General features: G+C 35.2%; 1 long non-coding RNA gene across 1 annotated transcript; it reads right to left on the reverse strand.

The window, feature by feature from the left end:
* Positions 1 to 588: 588 nt before the first annotated feature.
* On the reverse strand, positions 589 to 7,251 carry LOC132626880 (uncharacterized). Its single transcript, XR_009577692.1, has 2 exons — positions 6,273 to 7,251; positions 589 to 953 (listed from the first exon to the last, which is right to left on the reverse strand). It is a non-coding gene; the product is annotated as an uncharacterized LOC132626880 (long non-coding RNA).
* Positions 7,252 to 7,839: the final 588 nt, after the last annotated feature.

A 7,839-nucleotide genomic window follows, 5' to 3' on the forward strand; every position in this document is an offset into this window, starting at 1 on the left:
TAATTGAGGCCTACGTTATCTTAATTGTAGAATGGAAAGTTCGAGAGGTAGAAGTTGGACGATTGTGTATACTTCAAGGTGTGTTAAAGCTATCTTTTCCTTCTTTTGGCATGATCTTACGATATGAACCAACAATCGAGTAAGCGAGCTTCCATATTACTCCACTCTTAGAAGCCTTAGGGAGTACTTCAGTCTTTGATTTTCATGTACCCCGTTTATGATTGCTCCTTCTGTTCATGGGTCCAGCTTTATGTAGACAGTAATTCATACATTACATTAATTCATATACATATATTTTGACCCGTGAACAGAAGGCGTTATATACACAATATTATTATTATATGATATATGGATTGGGCCGTACGTTCCTTGGCAATATTATTATATGATATATGAATCCGGCTGTACATTCCTCGGCAATATTATTATATGATATATGGATCGGGTCGTACGTTCATCGGCGTTACTAATATATGATATATAGATCGGGTTGAACGTTCCTCAGCACTATGACCTATATTTATGTATATAAGCATGATTATCATTGAGAGCATGCATATTGTGCGCCCACAGAGGCATAGTCAGTTATACAGGTTTATGCAAATACATATAGATACTAGTTCATACAAATATATGCAGACAGTTATTTCAGCTGATGAGTTCAGATCCTATTCATGATTCCTATATGTACATGATTGTTCTTATGCCTTTCATACTCAGTACATTATTCGTACTTACTCCCCGTTGCTCGGGGGGTCTGCGTTTATGCCTGCAGGTTTAGGTAGACCGACAGGTGGTCCAGCTTAGTAGGACTCTATCCAGCAGTGGTTGGTGCGCTCCATTGATCCGGTGTAGCAGTTTATTTTGGTATGCTAGCCTTTTTGGATATATATACATATGGGTATGACGGGGCCCTGTCCCGTCCCTTCTACAGCTTTCATTCCAGTAGAGGTCTGTAGACAATTGTATGTATTAGTAAGATGATGTAGCCTTATCGGCTCCTATTCTTTTGTGTACAGTATATGTAGCGGCTTAGCTGGCCTGCACTGTTCTTCAGTATGTATGTGTCTATACAGAGTTTTGATGTTTCCATTTTACGAGATCAATTTATGCCATTTATGGGCCCTTGATGTTCAGTATGGTTCATATACGTGTTTAGGGGTGTTTGGTCGCTAGAGGTTAGACACTCGTTACGACTCATCGGTTGACACTAGTCTAGACATGTACAAGAGCTTCTATAATACAAGGAACAGATCGGAAATTAAATGACACAACTTCTGTTTAGAATGCAGTGAGCAAAGCTGTAGGGAGATGTCCGTCAACCAACTAATGAAACCTTTAACAATAACCTGAAACATACCTACACCACCAAAACAAGGATGTAGCAAGAATAGCATCAATACACCATGTAGCGTATCATATTTTTTTCGATTTGCATTTGCACTTGCGTCATTTAAAAAGGAAAGTGTCCCGGGGAAGTACGGTTGTCAATCGTACCAGAAAAAAGAAAAAAAAATATACTTCTACGTAATGGTACTCTAAATGGACTTATTTTTTAGAGGCACCACCTAATTTTCAGGAAATTAGGAAAAATCGAGTGGAAAAGGGTTCATTTAAAATAATTATTTTATGATTATTTTAAAAGAAACCTAATCTACACAAAGTCTAGGTAAGGATTCTGGTGATCTCCCGGAGAAGGTGTTAGGCAGCCCGGTATTAAGGATCCGCTCAATTGCGGTTTATCTACGGGTTCTAATAATATGTCCATATAGATATAAATTAGTTTGTGATAAATAAAAGTTTTTGTTTAATACTTCCGCAAATAGATATTAGTCATATATGCAAAAAATAGCGCGTTTCAAGAATTAGAAGAGGTAGAATTTTGCCCAAAATTTGGCATTTGGGTTGTCGGACTAGAATACTTAGGCTAATACCCGAAAGCTTTTAGCCTAAGTAGGACCCTACGTAAGTCCACCCAAAAACAGTTTTGAAAAAATCGTTAAAGTATAGGAAAATAGTTTTAGGAAAATAGGTTGAGTATATAGTTTATATTGTATATATATGTATAGTCCATTTTTTCTTTTTCTAAGTTTGAGTCAAACTTTATTTTTTAGCCTAAGTCCATCAATCATAACTGGTCCCACAAGTTTGAATATGGGTTCAAATCAGTCCTCAATTTTACGAAATTGGCAATTTTAGTCCTCGTAATCAAATCAGTCCCAATTTGCATTAGGGTCTCAAAGTGTGCGGCAAATTCATTTTTTAGCGACTTTTAATATGTGACAATCCATTTAAGGGCTCCAATAGGCATGATAATTTGCAAATAACAATTTGAAGTGCATAATTTAAAGGAAATAGGGTATTTGGGCCGACCAACCCCAAAAGAGAAGACTTTTATGCACTCGGGTTCATTGGGTCCAACGTATGCTCCGTTTTGATCCGGATCGGGTTGACTCGATCTAAAATGTGTTGGTGAACCCCGTTGGGGCCCATCAACGGGTTTGAATGGGCAAAAATACAAACGGGTATGCATAATATTAGTGTACATTCATGATTAAGACTAAGTGCAAAAATCAAGAATACAATGATCATTACAAAACCAAAAATGAATTTACAATTTATTGGGCCTGACCCGCTTATTAGTTTGTAACGGTAGACTAGCAAAACAGCCCAGATGTGAAATACACCCACAACAATAATAGTAATAAACCACACACAAATGAAAAGGCCCAAGTGATCGGCCTCGACAAATATTAAGAGGCAATATACATGATATACCACAACTATACTGCTCATTTTTTTCTCAATTTTTTCTAAGTGTCAAGAGGTGATATACAAGATATACTACTGGTATACTACTTATTTTTCCTCAGATTTTTCTAAGTGTCAAGAGTATGGTGTACCTGATATACCATTAATATACCATAGAAAAGCAAAACTCCTTAAAGGGAATACCCTCCAGATATATGTATGCTTCATATTCTATTAACTCTTAGATTACCACACTCAAGCTAAAAAATTCAAAGCCTTTAGGAATGATTCTACCCCTTTTAAAACCAAATACTTAGCTTTAGTCAAGGCTAACAAGTAAGAACTCTACAACATACTGCCAGATCTTGGCACGCATGAGGCAAGAAAGTCACAGAAAAGATTCAACTAGTCCCAGAAGCAAAGAAAATCAAGTAGCCTTTAGATAATGTGAAGGTTTTGGCAATGCAAGGCTTCTCATATGTCACAATTTAGCAAACAACAATGGAATGGACATAGGAAATTTAAGAAAAAAAATGGCAAATGAGTGGCAGCAACAAATGAAGTAATAAGAAGGAAGAAAGAAGGCACAAGATTAAGAGTGAAACAGCAAAAGACAAGGCACGACCACAATCATCCTACTCCAAATATTAGTTTCAAGTTTCTTTTGAGGAAATCAAGGATTAATAGGGTAATGTAGGACCTGGCCAAGAGTTTCATTTTTTAAACCAAGAAGAAACTGAACCAAATACTAGGAAAACCACCTTTAAAACCATTCACCACTTACAGAGGCAAGTTTAAAGCCCAAAGTCATTTTCATACCTATTTTTGCTTCAACAAGTTGAGATATTAAGCAGATTTAGAGTGCAGATTCCCAATACTTCCTAAGTCCCTATTATCCTAGTTCATATTCAATCATTGAGTCACACTGATCCCAACTAGTCTCAATATCACCTCAGCATATAAGCAGTCCCATAGGAAACATTGTAGAACTTAAAAATGACAACTTTGACATAGTTAATTTATAGAATCAAACACAGGAATCCAAACTCAAAGGTGAGATCAAATAAGGTCTTAATCAAGGCATAAGGGATGATCAAAACAGGACCAACAAGTCCCAAAAAGAAGTAAAAGAGAGCATGAAGCTATCCTAGGTGTAGTCATCATTTTGAAGAGATTTGAGTCACAAGCAGGCAAAAAGGGGTGGAAGTCATATATATAAACCTCAGAACCTTACCAACAAGCCATTAAGTCCTATATAAACAAGCAGTCACCATCTCTGTTCTCTTAAAGCAGTTTTAAATTCTACTTAGCATTGCATTAGTTGTCACAAATTTTACAAAATTAGGCAATTTAGGCATGACCAATTCTCAATAGCTTAAAGTGATTCAACAATGAAACTATGAGCATGTTGCAGTCTATATCAAACATACAGTAGGAATGATGCACAAAAATGACTTAATGTTCAAAAAGGGTAATCAAGAGAGGTTCATGTTGCTTCTCCTAAGTCACAAAATGATGTATTCAAATTTGGAGAAAAAGGACAGAAAATGTCTAAGTCACTACTATTCCTGATTTCAAAACTCTTCTTTTAAAAATAAAATCTAAGCTTCCTTATATAACAAACTCCTAATGATCTGACAGTCAAGGGGGTATTTAAGATCCTCTTAATCAAAGTAGACTCACAAAGCTTTCTTCACAGCAAACCAAACAACAAGGCAAAGCTAAAAAAAAAGGACAAATCATAATAAGCTTAACAAAAAGACAAATCATACTAAGATCACAAAATACACACCACAAACCCCAAGGACATTAGCCTAGGCCACTGATTTTCAAATTTGAACAAAGGACAAGTTCCCTTATTCCTTTGTCATTTAACCCCTGCACTGCTCCTAAAGCTAATGAGTAAATACACATACAAAGCCAAGCAGGACCCAAACTTGTTCCAAAACAACATGACAAACTATAAATCCATCAAATTCCTAAATTTTTAAAGAAGAAACAGATTCTGAGTTTTAGAGGATTCTAGTTTCACTTAACAGTTTCAGAATCTACGAAAAACAAGTTAAGAGGTTCATTCTTTACTCTCCTAAGACTAAACATGTTTTAGAGATGACAAAATGTATACCCATACAGCCCATTGATCACAGAAACAAATGAGTCCTTTTTATTACAACGTTAACAGTCACTTAATCAAGAAAAAAAAATGAAAATATGAGGTTCAGGCTTCAAAGATTCATGTGATGATTACTGATCTTTAAAAGCTATTTTTTTTGCAAGTTTTGAGAAGGTTTAGCCTTTACAGAGTAGGAGAGACAAGGTCAACATAGGTAAGAATAAACTAAACAATGATTCAGGAGCTTTCAAGCTCAATAGGTAGGCTGTAAAGAAACAATCAAATGCATCTCAGGTTCAAGAGACCATTTTAGTTCAATTTTAGTCTAAAACAGCCACATAAGATCATAACATAACTCAAACTCCCTAGCATCGCGTTGAAGTACACTAAACAAATTCATTCAAGTGAAAACACAGACCTGAACTTCATTTTTCCTCTTTTTTTTTTTTTTAGAAATCAAAAGTTTTCACTCAAGGGTATTCAACCCTTTTAAACTAATTTGCAGATAATGAGCACATAGACAACACCAAGGCAAGTTCCCAATTTTTTTTAATTTTAATCTTTTGAAGACAAGCACAACAAAACTTGCAAGAAGCCAAACAAAGCAGGACATATATAGACATTTTAGAAGCCATTATTTATCTTGGTTTTCGCCTTAAAACCTCTTTAACATCTTAAACTGTATTTAGAATTGTAATCTCATGGAACCTGGCACAAACAAGGAAAACAAAGTTAATTATTCTTGACTTAGTTTTACAAACATCATGCCAGCCCCCCATACCTTCAAGCCTTTAAGTTAAGATCCATGACATGATCAGTGATGTCCTAAGGCTAGGAAAATCAGGCTTTCCAGCTTCAAATGACACAAACAGTCAACAAACAGTTTTCAAAAACAAGATTGATCGCCTACTTCATCTTTTAGAGCTTTTTTTAGACTTAAAACCTTTTAAACAACACCAGGAACTCAAGAGGATCACATCATAGCCTTTAGGATCAAATCAAAACAACCTAGACTGAGACAAAATCAATGGAACAGTAAACTTACAATAAAAACAAACCCCTTCTATTCATGTGCAAAGCTATTCAAATATCACATCCTTTAGATAACACTAGGATATCACTGTTAAATACCTTAAGACTCAGAACCAAAGTTGCACACCTCAAAACAAAGGGAAAATCCAATGAAACTGTAACCATGGACACAGAAAGGTCCCCTTTCAATCAAACAAGCATTTTAAGGCTACAAAACACTTATTGAAAATTGTAAAATGCGTCTACACAACTATATTATCACATCCCACATACCAAAACAGTTTCACAAGTCAAATAACATGTTATGATTCAACAACATAAATAACAATACAAACCAAAAATAACAGAATAGAATAGGCAAAAATGAAAGTATTACCTTTTTGTAGGGCAACCTAAGGATCAAAATGGGGATTGAATCTCCAAACTTCAAACACCAACAACCAAGGCACCCTTAAACAACTTTTAAACCCTTAGGTTCTTCGAAAATAGTAATCTTTCTATTGATCTTTAGTATATTACCATCACTATAGTGTATATTAAGTTCTATACTCTTTATAGGTATTTTAAGGGGTAGTGTGTGTGTATATATATATATATTGATGTGTATGTGTAGCCAATGAAGAAACTTAGGGATTATTTCCCTTAGCTGTGAAGTAACAAAAAAAATTCAGAATCCCCTCTCTTTCATGAATACTAACTATTTGTAGGACAATAAGTGGGAACAAAAATAGAAATTTCTAGGTGTCCTCCCCTCAGCAGATTTTCTCCCTATTTTCGAAAAAAAATTCAAATTTCTATGACAACTCAGCAAATTTTCTCAACTAGCTCACAAATTGTACTATCCCCCAATCATAGAACAACACATATCACAAAATATAACCAATTTTATCCCTAAAATTCAAATAAAATCAGATAAATCAGCCAAATACTAGGATAGTACGCATAGTCACAAATAAGACAAAGGAACCAGTACATCCAACGTATACATTGTACAAATGAGACAGAAATCCTAAAATAGTACCCGAATTACTCAATATTGTTTTGGGAAATTTCCCTAGGTTCCTTGTTCATAGTACGAGGCGCACAAGTTGGCTAGGAACTCTTGGTTCCACCCATGGCAACCTCGTACTCAAAGAATCCGAGCAACATCCCATTAAATCGATCCAATTCGAACATAACTGCTTACTAAATCACGAAATTAAACCTGGAATGACGATAAGGTGAGACGGAGGGTAAAAGCCCTCAAAAAATCCAGCCAAAAATTGCCGTGAAATAGCCATGGAGGCAAAACCCTAGAGGTCCCTCAAATTTCCTGAAGAGAAGAAGGGAAAAATCGGGCCAGGGAAATGAAAGTGGGGGGGGGGGGGGGGGGGGGGTGTGAAAGTTTTTTTTTTTTTACAAACTTTCATTCCCCCTTTTTTAAACAAATGCCCCCCTCAAGCTTTTAAAAGTTAATTTAAACCCACCCCCTCTTAATTTAAACCAACTAATAACTAAATAATAAAAACACACACATAACTAAATAAAATAGTTATTTTAAGCTAATTTAAAATTTAAGACTCGCAAATTTAGAAAATTAGTTTGAAAACCAGCCAAATATTGATATAGTTCCGGGTAATTTTTAGGGATTTGAAAAATGCGGTAAAAAATGAACCGTAATTCATACGTCATTTTAATTAACAATTTTGCCGAGTTAGACAGAGCGGGATAGGTATCTTCTTTGCAAATTACGTTTGCGAAAGTAAATAACTCATAATTTCTTGTAATTGTTAATTTTTTATGAGAATAATAATTAAACGTCAATTTTTCAATTTTCTCGGGATTTTTAAATTTTCAAGGGCATCCTTATTCCGTCTTGGACTCGGAAAATTCAAAAATTAAAACACGCATTTTATGAGGTGAAAATTAAGTGTCAACAATTTCCCCTTCGAAGTTCAAGGATG

This window comes from Lycium barbarum, chromosome 2 (assembly GCF_019175385.1).
Source record: "Lycium barbarum isolate Lr01 chromosome 2, ASM1917538v2, whole genome shotgun sequence".
Lineage (NCBI taxonomy): Eukaryota > Viridiplantae > Streptophyta > Magnoliopsida > Solanales > Solanaceae > Lycium > Lycium barbarum.